Raw genomic sequence first — 14,120 nt, 5'->3', positions numbered from 1 at the left:
TGAAGTACTTATATATGCTACAACATGGATGAACCTAAAAATTATTATGCTAAGTGGAAGAATCCAGAAACAAAAGATTACATATTGTATAATTCTCTATATATGAAACATCCAGAAGAGGCAACACTACAGAGATATAAAGCAGATCAAAGGTTACCTGGAACTCAGATTTGGAGCAGGAATTGACCATAAACAGGCAATGGAGGTGGTGAGGAGGGGGGTCTATGGGGATTTGTTGGGGTGATGAAAATGTTTTAAAACAAGATTGTGGTAATTTTTGAACATCTATATAAATTTACTAAAAATCATCAACTTGTACTGTTACAATGGTTGAATTCTATGAGTTGTATACCTCAGTAAAGCTGTTAAATAAAAATAACAAGCACAGAATGGAAAGTGGGAGGTATAGATGAATCAAGTTTGGCAACATATTGATAATTTTTGCTGGTGGATGATGGTAATGAGGGATCATTATACTTTTCTTTTTCGCTCTTTTTGTACATTCAAAATTTTCAAATAAAAAATGATTTAAAAAAGAAGGTATTGTCATCTTTTCAGATAAAAATAACAAATGGGTTTTCATTAAATATAATAGATTCACAAAATATGCATAAAATCTTCTTGAGTTATGCTGCATATATGACCAAAAAAGAAATCCTAATAAGAAAATTTCAGGATCATAAACAATATTAATTGAAAGTCTGCATATTACATATCTCAGAACTAAATGTTAAAGTGATTTAGCTAGAAATAATTCACAAGCTTGTGAGAGCAAAATATACACTATATTTCCCTATTTTCCTTTTAAACCATTCAATATGTAAATTCCTTTGATAATTTGCTTTTACTTCAAGTTATTTCCATATTGTGTTGATACAAATTCATTCAAAATCCAGTTTTTGAGGTCTTTCTTTCCTTCCCAGATTTCCTATTATGCTCTTTAAGACCTCATGTATATGATTAACAGTGTCCCCTACACATTTTTGTGTATGGTTTTATGACTTTACTCACAATCAGTGGTGAGTTCTCATCCACATTGACTGTCTGTAGTGTTTTTCAAATGGTGACAGGTACATAGGTAAGGAATGTATAGAAATTGTTTGCTGAATCTTCAACTTCATTTCTGAACAGCTACACAGAGACACCTAGGAGATATTCCTTATTCCCTTGGCCCAGACAGTTATGTTGACCCTGGTGTCAATGTGCACAACTGACATTCCCATCTCCTTCATGGCAAATTCCCAAATCTCTTTGAGTGTACAAGGGACACACTTCTAGAAACCCACTCCATGGATGTGCTTCGGGATATTGATGCTATATTCTCTGGTCGCCACCTCATTGATGGTAGAAAGACCCTTCTTGCCACCATTCTTTGCAGGAGCCATTCTGTCGGGCCCAGGTGGAAAGCACATGCCCCCACACATTTTTTTTTTTTTTTTTTGGCGGTATGCGGGCCTCTCACTGCTGTGGCCTCTTCCATTGCAGAGCACAGGCTCTGGACACACAGGCTCAGCGGCCATGGCTCACGGGCCCAGCTGCTCCGCGGCATGTAGGATCCTCCCGGACCGGGGCACGAACCCGTGTCCCCTGCATTGGCAGGTAGACTCTTAACCGCTGCACCACCAGGGAAGCCCCCACACTTTTAAATATTTCGTTAAACCTTACTTTCACAATTTGAACCTAGTTGAAACCTGTCATTTTATAGAAACACTAGTCTTTCTCAGTCACTCATCGTAATTATGTGTGAAGAGTTAAAACAGATCTCCTTAATCTTCAATGACATTACTATTCCATATTTTTATAAAAAAAATATACATATAGCTAGGGCTTCTTCAGAGGGGAAGGGGCAGAATTCTCATCAGGCAGGCACAGCTGTGCTGCTCAGCTTCCAGTGTACAGTGCCAGGTGCAGTGGCTCTGCACATGACCTGCTGCTTCCATCATGAGTTGAGTGTCCTGGACAGCACTTCTGCACACCATCCAGAGCTGAGGTGTTGCCATAGCCATTTCATACTGGAAACTCTGGTCTGAAGTGCCGGGTCCAAGGTCTCTGCACATGACACTCTGTGAGCACATGAGACAAACTAAGCACAAAGGAAAAGAAAAAGGGAGAAGGAAAATTATATAGATCAGAAACTCAGATCTATGAGGAGAACGGAAAAGCATTCGAGAAGGAATAAATGAAGACTGGACATAGTTGCAACTCAGAAGCAAATTACTGAGGTGGAGAATTATAAAACTTTTCTTATCTCAGGAAATACACCTTGTCTATTTCTGAAGGGAATATGTGAATTGAACAACTGAAATGTTTCTCAGGGCATTTTTATCTGATTTAAATAGAAAATGATTCAATGGAACAATTTCACTTTTTTATTATAAAAATAAGAGTGGAGGAAACCTTCAAGAAAGTGGAGGAGTAAGATGTGGAGATCACCTTCTTCTCCACAAATATAAGAGAAATACATCTACATGTGGAACAACTCCTACAGAACACCTACTGAATGCTGGCAGAAGACCTCAGACTTCCCAAAAGGCAAGAAACTCCCATACCTGGCTAGGGAAACAGAAAAAAAAAAAACAAAAAACAGAGACAAAACAATAGGGACGGGACCTACAACTCTGGGAGGGAACTGTGAAGGAGGAAAAGTTTCCACGCACTAGGAAGCCCCTTCACTGGAGGGAGTGGCTGGGAGGAAGCTTTGGAGCCATGGAGGAGAGTGGAACAATAGGTATACAAAGGGTAAAACAGAGAGATTCCTGCACAGAGGATCAGTACTGACCAACACTCACCAACCTGAGAGGCATGTCTGCTCATCCACTGGGGCGGGCATGGGCTGGGAGCTGAGGCTCTGGCTTTGGAGGTCAGATCCCATGGAGAGGACCGGGGTTGCCTGCCTGAATACAGCCTGAAGGGGGGTGAACCACAGTTAGCCAGGAGGGAGTCTGAGAGAAAGTCTGGAATTGCCTAAGAGGCAAGAGATCATTGTTTTGGGGGTGCACGAGGACAGGAGATTCAGAACACCACCTAAACAAGCTCTAGAGATGGGCGCGAGCCATGTATCAGCATGGACACCAGAGACGGGCATGAAGCACTAACGCAGCTGCTGCAGCCACCAAGAAGCCTGTGTGCAAGCACAAGTTACTATCCACACCACCCCTCCTGGAAGCCTGTGCAGCCCCCCACTGCCAGGGTCCCGAGATCCAGAGACAGCTTCACTGGTAGAACACATTGCAGACCTCATGTTGTTGCAACATCACGCTGGCATCTGCCACCGCAGACTCGCTCCTCAATCCGTACCCCTCCCTCCCCTCAGCTAGAATGTGCCAGAGCCCCCTAATCAGCTGCTACTTTAACACTGTCACCTCTGAGCAAAAACAGACGCCCTCAGACGACCTAGAGGCAGAGGCAGGGCCAAACCCAAAGCTGAACCCCAGGAGCTGTGCGAACGAAGAAGAGAAAGGGAAATTTCTCCCAGCAGCCTCAGGAGCAGAGGATTAAATCTCGACAGTCAACGAGATGTATCCTGCATCTATGGAATACCTGAATAGACAACGAATCATCCCAAAATTGAGGGGGTGGACTTTGGGAGCAACTGTACACTTTGGGTTTGATTACTGCATCTAAGCTGTTTCTGGTTTTATGTTTATCTTAGTTTCGTATTTAGAGTTTATTATCATTGGTAGATTTGTTTATTAATTTGGTTGCTCTCTTCCTTTTTATATATATAGAGAGACATATACATTTTTTTTCCTTTTTCTCTTTCTGTGGCTGTGCATGTGTGCACTTTTTTGTGTGATTTTTGTCTGTATAGCTTTGCTTTAACCATTTGTCCTAGGGTTCTGACTGTCCTTTTTTTTTTTTGGTAAAGTTTTTAACACTTGCTATCATTGGGGGATTTGTTTTTTGGTTTGGTTACTCTCTTCTTCCTTTCTCTTTTTTTTTATTACTTTAATTTTTTTTAATTTTTAATATTTTTTATTTTAATTATTTTATTTTATTCTGCCTTTATTCCTTTTTTTTCTCCATTGCTTCTGAGCCATGTGGCTAACAGGGTCTTTGTGCTCCGGCTGCATGTCAGGTCTGTGCCTCTGAGGAGGGAGAGCTGAGTTCAGGACATATGTCCACCAGAGACCTCCAGGATCCATGTAATTTCAAATGGTGAAAGCTCTCTCAGGGATCCCCATCTCAAGGCTAAGACCCAACTCTACTTAAAAAAAACGAGCAAGCTAAAGTGCTGGACACATTATGCCAAACAACTACCAAGACAGTAACACAGCCACACATATTAACAGAGAGGCTGCCTAAAATCATAATGTCACAGACACCCCAAAACACACCACAGGACGTGGTCCTGACCACCAGAAAGACAAGATCCAGCCTTATCCACCACAACACAGGCACCAGTCCCCTCCACCATGAAGCCTACACAACCCACTGAACAAACCTTAGCCACTGGGGGCAGACACTAAAAACAAGGGGAACTACAAACCTGCAGCCTGCAAAAAGGAGATCACAAACACAGTAAGTTAAGCAAAATGAGAAGACAGAGAAACACATAGTAGATGAAGGAACAAGATAAAAACTCACCAGGCAAAACAAATGTAGAGGAAATAGGCAATTACTTGAAAAAGAATTCAGAGAAATGATAGTAAAGATGACCCAAAATCTTGGAAATAGAATGGAGAAATATGCAAGACACGTTTAACAAGGACCTAGAAAAACTAAAGAGCAAGCAAACAATGATGAACAACACAATAAATGAAATAAAAAATTCTCTAGAAGGAATCAACGGCAGAATAAATGAGGTAGAAAAACGGATAAGTGACAGCGAAGATAAAACAGTGGAAATAACTACCATGGAGCAGAATAAAGAAAAAAGAATGAAAAGAATTGAGGAAAGTCTCAGAGACCCCTGCAACAACACTAAACACACCAACATTTGAATTATAGGGGTCCCAGAAGAAGAGGAGAAAAAGAAAGATACTGAAAAAAATATTTTAAGAGCTTATAGTTGAAAACTTTCCTAATATGTGAAAGGAAATAGTCAATCAAATCCAGGAGGCACAGAAGGTCCCATACAGGATAAATACAAGGACAACAGGCAAAGACACATATTAAACAAACTATCAAAATTAAATACAAAGAACAAATATTAAAAGCAACAAGGGAAAAACAACAAATGGCATACAGGAAAATCCCCATAAGCTTAACAGCTGATCTTTCAGCAGAAACTCTGCAAGCCAGAAGGGAGTGGCAAGACATATTTAAAGTGAGGAAAGGGAAAAATCTACAACCAAGATTACTCTACCTGGAAAGAATCTCATTCAGATTCAATGGAGAAATTAAAAGCTTTACAGACAAACAAAAGCCAAGAGAATTCGGCACCACAAAACCAGCTTTACAACAAATGCTAAAGGAACTTTTTTAGGCAGGAAACATAAGAGAAGGAAAAGACCTACAATAACAAACCCAAAACAATTAAGAACACGGTAATAGGAACATACATAACGTTACTTACGTTAAATGTAAATAGATTAAATGTTTCAATCAAAACACATAGACTGCCTGATGGATACAAAACAAGACTCATATGTATGTTGCCTACAAGAGACCCACTTCAGACCTAGGAACACATACAGACTGAAAGTGAGAGGATGAAAAAAGGTATTCCATGCAAATGGAAACCAAAAGAAATCTGGAGTAGCAATTCTCATATCAGACAAAATAGACTTCAAAATAAAGACTACTACAAGAGACAAAGAAGGATACTACAGAATGATCAAGTGATGAATCCAAGAAGAAGATATAACAATTGTAAATATTTATGCATCCAAAATAGGAGCACCTCAATACATAAGGCAAATACTAACAGTCATAAAAGGAGAAATTGACAGTCACACAATCATAGTATGGGACACTAACACCCCACTTTCACCAATGGACAGATCATCCAAAATGAAAGTAAATTAGGAAAAAGAAGCTTTAAATGACACATTAAACAAGACAGATTTAGTTGACATTTATAGGACATTACATCCCAAAACAACAGAATACACATTCTTATCTTGGGTCACAAATCAAGCCTTGGTAAATTTAAGAAAATTGAAATCATATCAAGTATCTTTTCTGACCACAACACTATTAGACTAGATATAAATTACAGGAAAAAATCTGTAAAAAATACAAATACATGGAGGCTAAACAATAGAGCACTTAATAACCAAGAGATAACTGAAGAAATCAAAGAAGAAATAAAAATAACACCTATAAACAAATGACAATGAAAACATGATGACCCGAAACCTATGGGATGCAGCAAAAGCAGTTCTAAGAGGGAAATTTATAGCAATAGAATCCTACCTCAAGAAACAAAATACATCTCAAATAAACAACCTAAGCTTACAGCTGAAGCAACTGGAGAAAGAAGAACAAAACAAAAAAAAAAAGTTAGCAGAAGGAAAGAAATCATAAAGATCAGATCAGAAATAAATGAAAAAGAAATGAAGGAAATGATAGCAAAGATCAATAAAACTAAAAGGTGGTTCTTTGAGAAGATAAACAAAATTGATAAACCATTAGCCAGACACATCAAGAAAAGAAGGGAGAAGACTCAATACAATAGAATTAGAATGGAAAAAGGAGAAGTAACAACTGACACTGCAGAAATACAAAGGAGCATGAGAGATTACTACAAGCAACTGTATGCCAATAAAATGGACAACCTGGAAGAAATGGACAAATTCTTAGAAAAGCACAAACTTCTGAGACTGAACCAGGAAGAAATAGAAAATAGAAACAGACCAACCACATGTAGTGAAACTGAGACTGTGATTAAAAATCTACCAACAAACAAAAGCCCAGGACAAGATGGCTCCACAGGTGAATTCTATTAAACATTTAGATAAGAGGTAACGTCTGTCCTTCTCAAACTCTTCCAAAATATAGCAGAGAGAGGAACACTCCTAAACCCATTCTATGTAGCCACCATCACCCATACACCAAAACCAGACAAAGATGTCACAAAGAAAGAAAACTACAGACCAATATCACTAACGAATATAGATATAAAAATCCTCAATAAAATACTAGCAAACAGAATCCAACAGAACATTAAAAGGATCATACACCATGATGAAGTGGGGTTTATCCCAGCAATGCAAGGATTCTTCCATATATACAAAGCAATCAGTGTGATACATCATGTTAAGAAATTGAAGAGTAAAAACCATATGATTATCTCAATAGATGTAGAAAAAGCTTTTGAAAAAAATCAACACCTATTTATGACAAAAAAAACCTTCCAGAAAGTAGGCATAGAGGGAAATTACCTCAACAAAATAAAGGCCATATATGACAGACCCACAGCCAACATCATTCTCAATGGTGAAAAAGTGAAATCATTTGCACTGAGATCAGTAACAAGACAAGGTTGCCCACTCTGACCACTGTGTTTCAACATAGTTTTGGAAGTTTTAGCCACAGCAATCAGAGAAGAAAAAGAAATAAAAGCAATCCAAATTGGAAAAGAAGAAGTAAAGCTGTCACTTTGCAGATGACATGATATTACACATAGAGAATCCTAAAGATGCTACCAGAAAACTACTAGAGCTAATCAATGAATTTGGTAAAGCAGCAGGATACAAAATTAATACACATAAATTTCTTGCATTCCTATACACTATTGATTAAAAATCTGAAAGAGAAATTAAGGAAACACTCCCATTTACCATTGCAACAAAAAGAATAAAATACCTAGGAATAAGGAGACAAAAGACCTGAATGCAGAAAACTATAAGACACTGATGAAAGAAATGAAAGATGACACAAAAAGATAGAGAGATATACCATGTTCTTGGATTGGAAGAATCAACATTTTGAAAATGACTATACTACCCAGAGCAATCTACAGATTCAATGCAATCCCTATCAAACTACCAATGGTTTTTTTTCACAGAACTAGAACAAAAAAGCTCATGATTTGTTTGGAAACACAAAAGACCCTGAATAGCCAAAGCAACCTTGAGAAAGAAAAACAGAGCTGGAGGAATCAGGATCCCAGACTTCAGACTATACTACAGAGCTATAGTAATCAAGGCAGTATGGTACTGGCACAAAAACAGAAATATAGATCAATGGAACAGGATAGAAAACCCAGAGATAAACCCACGCACATATGGTCACCTTATTTTTGATAAAGGAGACAAGAATAGAAAATGGAGAAAAGACAGCCTCTTCAATAAGCTATGCTGGGAAACTGGACAGTTTCATGTAAAAGAATGAAATTAGAACTCTCCCTAACACCATACACAAAAATAAACTCAAAGTGGATTAAAGACCTAAATATAAAGCCAGACACTATCAAACTCTTAGAGGAAAACATAGGCAGAACCCTCTATTACATAAATCACAGCAAGATCCTTTTTTACTCACCTCCTAGAGAAATGGAAATAAAAACAGAAATAAACAAATGGAACCTAATGAAACTTCAAAGCTTTTGCACAGCAAACAAAAACATAAACAAAATGAAAAGACAACCCTCAGAATGGGAGAAACTATTTTCAAATGAAGCAACTGACAATGTATTAATCTCCCAAATTTACAAGTAGCTCATTCAGTTCAATATCAAAAAAACAAAAACTCAATCCAAAAATGGGCAGAAGACTTAAATAGACATTTCTCCAAAGAGGATATACAGATAGCCAACAAACACATGAAAGAATGCTCAACATCACTAATCATTAGAGAAATGCAAATCAAAACTGCCCCAGTTTTGCACTGGTATCACCTCACACCAGTCAGAATGGCAGTCATCAAAAAAGCTACGAATGATAAACGTTGGAGAGGGTGTGGAGAAAAGGGTACCCTCTAGCACTATTGTTAGGAAAGTAAATTGATACAGCCACTATGGAGAACTGTATGGAAGTTCTCAGAACTAAAAATAGACCTTTTATATGACCCAGCAATCCCACTACTGGGCATATTCCCTGAGAAAACCATTATTCAAAAAGGGACATGCACGCCAATGTCCATTGCAGCTCTATTTACAATAGCCAGGACATGGAAGCAACCTAAGCATCCATTGACAGACTAATGGATAAAGAAGATGTGGCACATATTTACGTTGGAATATTACTCAGCCGTAAAAGGAAACAAAATTCAGTTATTTGTAGTGAGGTGGATGGGCCTAGAGTCTGCCATACAGAGTGGACTAAGTCAGAAAGAGAAAAACAAATACCTTATGCTAACACATACATATGGAATCTAAAAAAAAAAAAAAATGGTTCTGAAGAACCTACGGGCAGGATAGGAAAAAAGACGCAGATGTGGAGAATGGGCTTGAGGATACGGGGAGTGGGAAGGGTAAGCTGGGATGAAGTGAGAGAGTGGCATGGACATATATATACTACCAAATGTAAAATAGATAGCTAGTGGGAAGCAGCTACCTAGCACAGGGATATCAGCTCGGTGCTTTGTGACCACCTACAGTGGTGGGATAGGGAGGGTGGGAAGGAGATCTAAGAGGGAGGGGATATGGGGATATATGCAGACATATAGCTGATTCACTTTGTTATAAAGTAGAAGTTAACACACCACTTTAAAGCAACTATACTCCAATAAAGATGTTAACTAACTAACTAACTAAATAAATAAATAAAATGTGCATATAAAATGTCTTTGCCTTTTGTGCTATTTAGTGAGGTCCAGCTTCAATCTTCCATCTCTATCTCTGTTTCTGTTTATTTTCAAATAACTAGATATTCTACTTCATTCCTTGAAGACTTACCCCTTGTTCAAAATCTTCCTTTGCACATCAGAAAGGTTTTATGATCTGTTCAATATCCTGGCCTCCCTGCTTTATAATCCATACATCTCCAGTGTTTTGGTTTTTTTTTTTTTCCCTCTGCATTCTGCTCAGCTTCCTTCTCCATTTACCTTGCCATCACCTGAAAATCTTCAATCTCTGAAATCACTAAATCAGATAATGTGGACTTTTCCGCTTTAAACACTCTGTACTTTTATCATATCTATGCTTTCATATCATTAAAATCTCCACCATATGGACCATTCCACACTTTCCTATTTCTCAGTCACTTCCTTACCTGTAGTCTATAATTTCAATAATATTTTGTCATAGGCCACAAGTCTCTTGCTCACTATATATCCATCCTATTTACCTGGATACCCTCTACTTGATTGAATTTAAGTACCTGTCAACAGTCTCCTAAGCATGTCTTGCCTTCAACCTTCTCTTTTTCTAATTCTACTCTTCTCTTCTATTCTAATAAAATTAGAATAACAATATTAATTATTATGAAATACAAATCTGATCACATTTTTTCCTACTTAGAACTCACTTTTAGCATAAAGTTCAGAATTTTTTATGGCCTAAAAATACGTTTGTGACCTGAACTCCATCAGCCTTGCAGATTCACCTTTTGTGATTGACTTTGCTCATTCCTTTCTTTCTCCTCAAGGCCTTTTTATTTGCACCTCCCCATACCTACTACTCTGATTTGACATATTTGCTTCCCTAGTTCAGATTCATCCTTTAGATCTCAGCTTAAACATCAACTTTTCTAGGGAGGGGAGCTGTAGCTATTTACCCTATATATGTCACTTCATTGATATCTTTGGTATGTTCACTACCACTGGGTATACCCCCTCTCAAAGCACTACAAATGATCTTTTCCAAGGTATCTTCTTGCTACTGGAGGGTATGTTCCTTGAACATACAGACCTGTTCATCTTGATCACCACTGTATCTTAACCACATAGAATAACACCTCACATATTATAGGTGCTTAGCATATAGTGTTAATGAAGGTTAATTTTCTACTAATATGACAGAATAGTGATCTAAGAACAACAATAAAATAAATGACTCAGTCTGTGAAAATGTTGAAATTAGATATGAGAGTTAATGTATATAAGGTATGTACATATAATTTTTTTTTGTAATTACAGAACCATTTGGGAAAAACTATTACTATTGATAGATTTTAACACATTTATCTGTTGCTTATTAATTCTTGTTTTTAGTTTATAACATATGCTTCTTAATTATTGATCAATATGAGTTACATGTTTCTCAGTATTCTCATGTAATTATCTAATGTTAAGCCGTTCAAGGGAAAGTACTACAGCTTTATTCAATCTTATTTCTCTCCAATAACATGATAGATCTTAAGGATGATTCCATGTGAACCCTCCTAAAGCCTGACTGTTATCCCTGAAGTAGCAGAAACGTAGATGCCTTCCAAATATCGTCTATCCCTTCTATCTTAGAAACAGAATCTAAATTTTATTTAATAAAGCAATGTTCCCAGCCAGAAAGGTACATTTCCTAGCCTCCATTGTAGCTAAATATGGTCATTTAACTAAATTGGGGTCAGTGAGATTAAAAAGAGAAATATTTGATGGAAGGATGCTTAGTCAGTTAGGAAGTGTAAATTAGGCTATTTCCTGCTTTTCCCTTTCCCTTTTTCATAAAATGAGCAATTGTAGCCCTACCAACTAGAAATGGTAGCCCTACCAACTATCTAAGAATATGAATTGAGTTTGAAGATAGAAATAATATTTCACAAATGTGAAAGAGATGATAGAAAGAGCTTAAGTCCCTTTAAATTCAGCAAGCTTGCAAGACTCAAAAGAAATACCCTAAGTTGGTTAAATATAATTTGTTGTCACAATTACCATCTCCTCAGAAATTTCTCTGTGTGGCAAAACTTAGCTGAAAATTACATATCCTGTATATCATCACAGGTAGGATTATATATGAAATGTTGTTTCAAAATTAAAGGAATTTGTGAGAGATTTGGAAAGTACTAACCCCAAAATCCATCAATTTTCTTGTCTTTACATAAAATTGGCTATATTCTTCCATCACTGCTTCCTTGGTATCTGGTTTTTTCAGTACAAATTGTTATCACTGGGCTTTGTTTAACTGGACTTCTCATTGTTGCTTCAAGATATTCTCCCTTACTCTCATCTAAATCTCTAGCTTTTATACTCATTTACTTATAGGTTTTATGACGTTTCTTGTTCTGGTAATTTAACACACCCTGTTTATTCCCCAGCTCCTACCAATCCATTCCATTTCTGTCATGTTTATACTAATTTAAATATTAAAAGAACAACTTTTCTAACTCTTAGCCCTTTCCATTCTATCCACAGCCCTCCAATGATGATGTCAACCCTATCTCAAACACTCTCCTAGTCATACATGAAAGCATACCTTGGCATTACTAGTAAGAGCAATATTTTCATAAATCCAGTGTCATCCTATTCTCTGACTACCTCTTCCCAATTTTCAAGCTCATTCATTCTAGTATTACCAAATCCAACATTCTCTCAAGTCCATTAAGAGCTCCAATCCATTTATCCTATAACCTTTTAATTTTTACTAATTCACATGATTCCTTCTTTCCATTTCTAACCTTTCAATAGAGATCACTTTAAAACATAAGCCACATGACCTGCCATTCTCTTCTTTGTCCACATTTTTCCAGTCACATTGACTGCTACACTATTTTCAAATATGCCAGGAACAACCCTGCTTCAAAGCCTTTATAGCTATTTTTCTTTTTGCCTATTCCCCAGATATTTATTTAACCGGGTCACTCACCTCTTCAGGTCTTCAAGTCTTTGTTCATCTCATCTTCTCAATTAGGCTTACCTAACCAAACTATTTCATAAATCTTTCTGCCCTTCATTCCAATTCCTGCTTACTGTACTCTTGTTTTTCTTTCTACTCTTCCTTTTTTCTATTGATATTATAACAAATTATAACAAACTTAATGGTTGAAAATAAAACAAATTGATCATCTTATAATTCTGTAGGTAGGATTTCAACATGGAAGTTCAGGGCAAATCAAAATGTCAGCAGGACAGTGCTCCTTTCTGGAGGGTCCAGAGGAGAATCTGTTTCCTTGCCTTTACCAGTTTCTAGATGCCAACAACATTCCTTGGCTCATGACCACTCTCCTCCATCTTCAAAGACAGGAACTGTGGGGAATCACTCTGATTTTCCTCTATAGTCACATTTTCCTATGTTTCCTTCCTCAATTTTTAGGAACTCTATGATTACTTTGGACACACCCAGAGATAATCCAGGATAATCTCCCTATTCTAAGATCAGTTGATTAACAATCTTAATTCTAACTTCAACATACATTCTCTTTGTCACATACCATAACATTTTCAAAGGTTTGTAAGAGTAGAATGTGGACACTTTTGCGAGAACACTATTTACATTCCGTACCACGTATACATAAGTCTGTTTCATTACTATTCTGTTCCATTTATCTATTTACCTATTTTTACACCAAAACCACAGTCTCAGTTACTGAAGTTTATCATAAAAATATTGATATCAAGTAGTTGAGTCCTTAACACAGTCCTTTATTATTATTATTTTATCTATTCTAGGTCCTGTGGTTTTTGATAAAAAGTATAGAATAGACTTCAATTTATGTACAAATGCACTTTGGGAATTTTATTGGGTTGCCTTGAATGACTATGAAGATAATTTAAAATGAGTAAGAATAAAACATTTTTTAAAGGAAACAAAAATGAGTTTCCCAATTTATTTACATAATATATTTATTCATTTATATAGGTCCTGTTCAATTTCTCTTGGTAATATTTTATATTTTCATGTAGAAATATTAAATACCATGTATTACTATTTTATTTTTTATACTATTGCAATGGTACAATTCTTAAATCTTTGTTTTCAAGTCTTTGCTACTAGTATATAAGGACAATTGATTTTTCTGTATTGACCCTATATCCTATGAGAAAGGTAAATTCACTTGTTTTAATAGATTTAAGTTAAATTTCTTAGGCTTTTCTATATAAACATGTATGTTGTCTTCCAATAGCAACATTATTACTTATCTCTTTCTGGATCTTATGCTTTTTATTTTATTGTCTTGCCCTACTACAGTCTAGGACCTCCAGTATAATGTCAGATAGAAGGTGTGAGAATGAGGAAAGTTACCATTTACCCAATCTAACAGCAAAGGCACTTGATATTTCACAATTAGGATAAGAATAGCTGTAGGATTTTATTGCCAGCATTTAGCAGATTGAAAAAGTGCCTGTCTATACCTAGTTGT

The 14,120-nt window shown here is 36.7% G+C and overlaps 1 pseudogene; it reads right to left on the bottom strand.

Annotated features, from left to right (window-relative positions):
- Positions 1–960: 960 nt before the first annotated feature.
- Positions 961–9,551, bottom strand: LOC101280425 (60S ribosomal protein L31-like; annotated as a pseudogene).
- Between the last annotated feature and the right edge of the window lie 4,569 nt (positions 9,552–14,120).

The sequence above is a fragment of the Orcinus orca genome, chromosome 18 (assembly GCF_937001465.1).
Source record: "Orcinus orca chromosome 18, mOrcOrc1.1, whole genome shotgun sequence".
NCBI classification, from domain to species: domain Eukaryota; kingdom Metazoa; phylum Chordata; class Mammalia; order Artiodactyla; family Delphinidae; genus Orcinus; species Orcinus orca.
The sequence above is the reverse complement of the archived record's forward strand: the minus strand, read 5'-3'. Positions and strand labels throughout refer to the sequence as shown.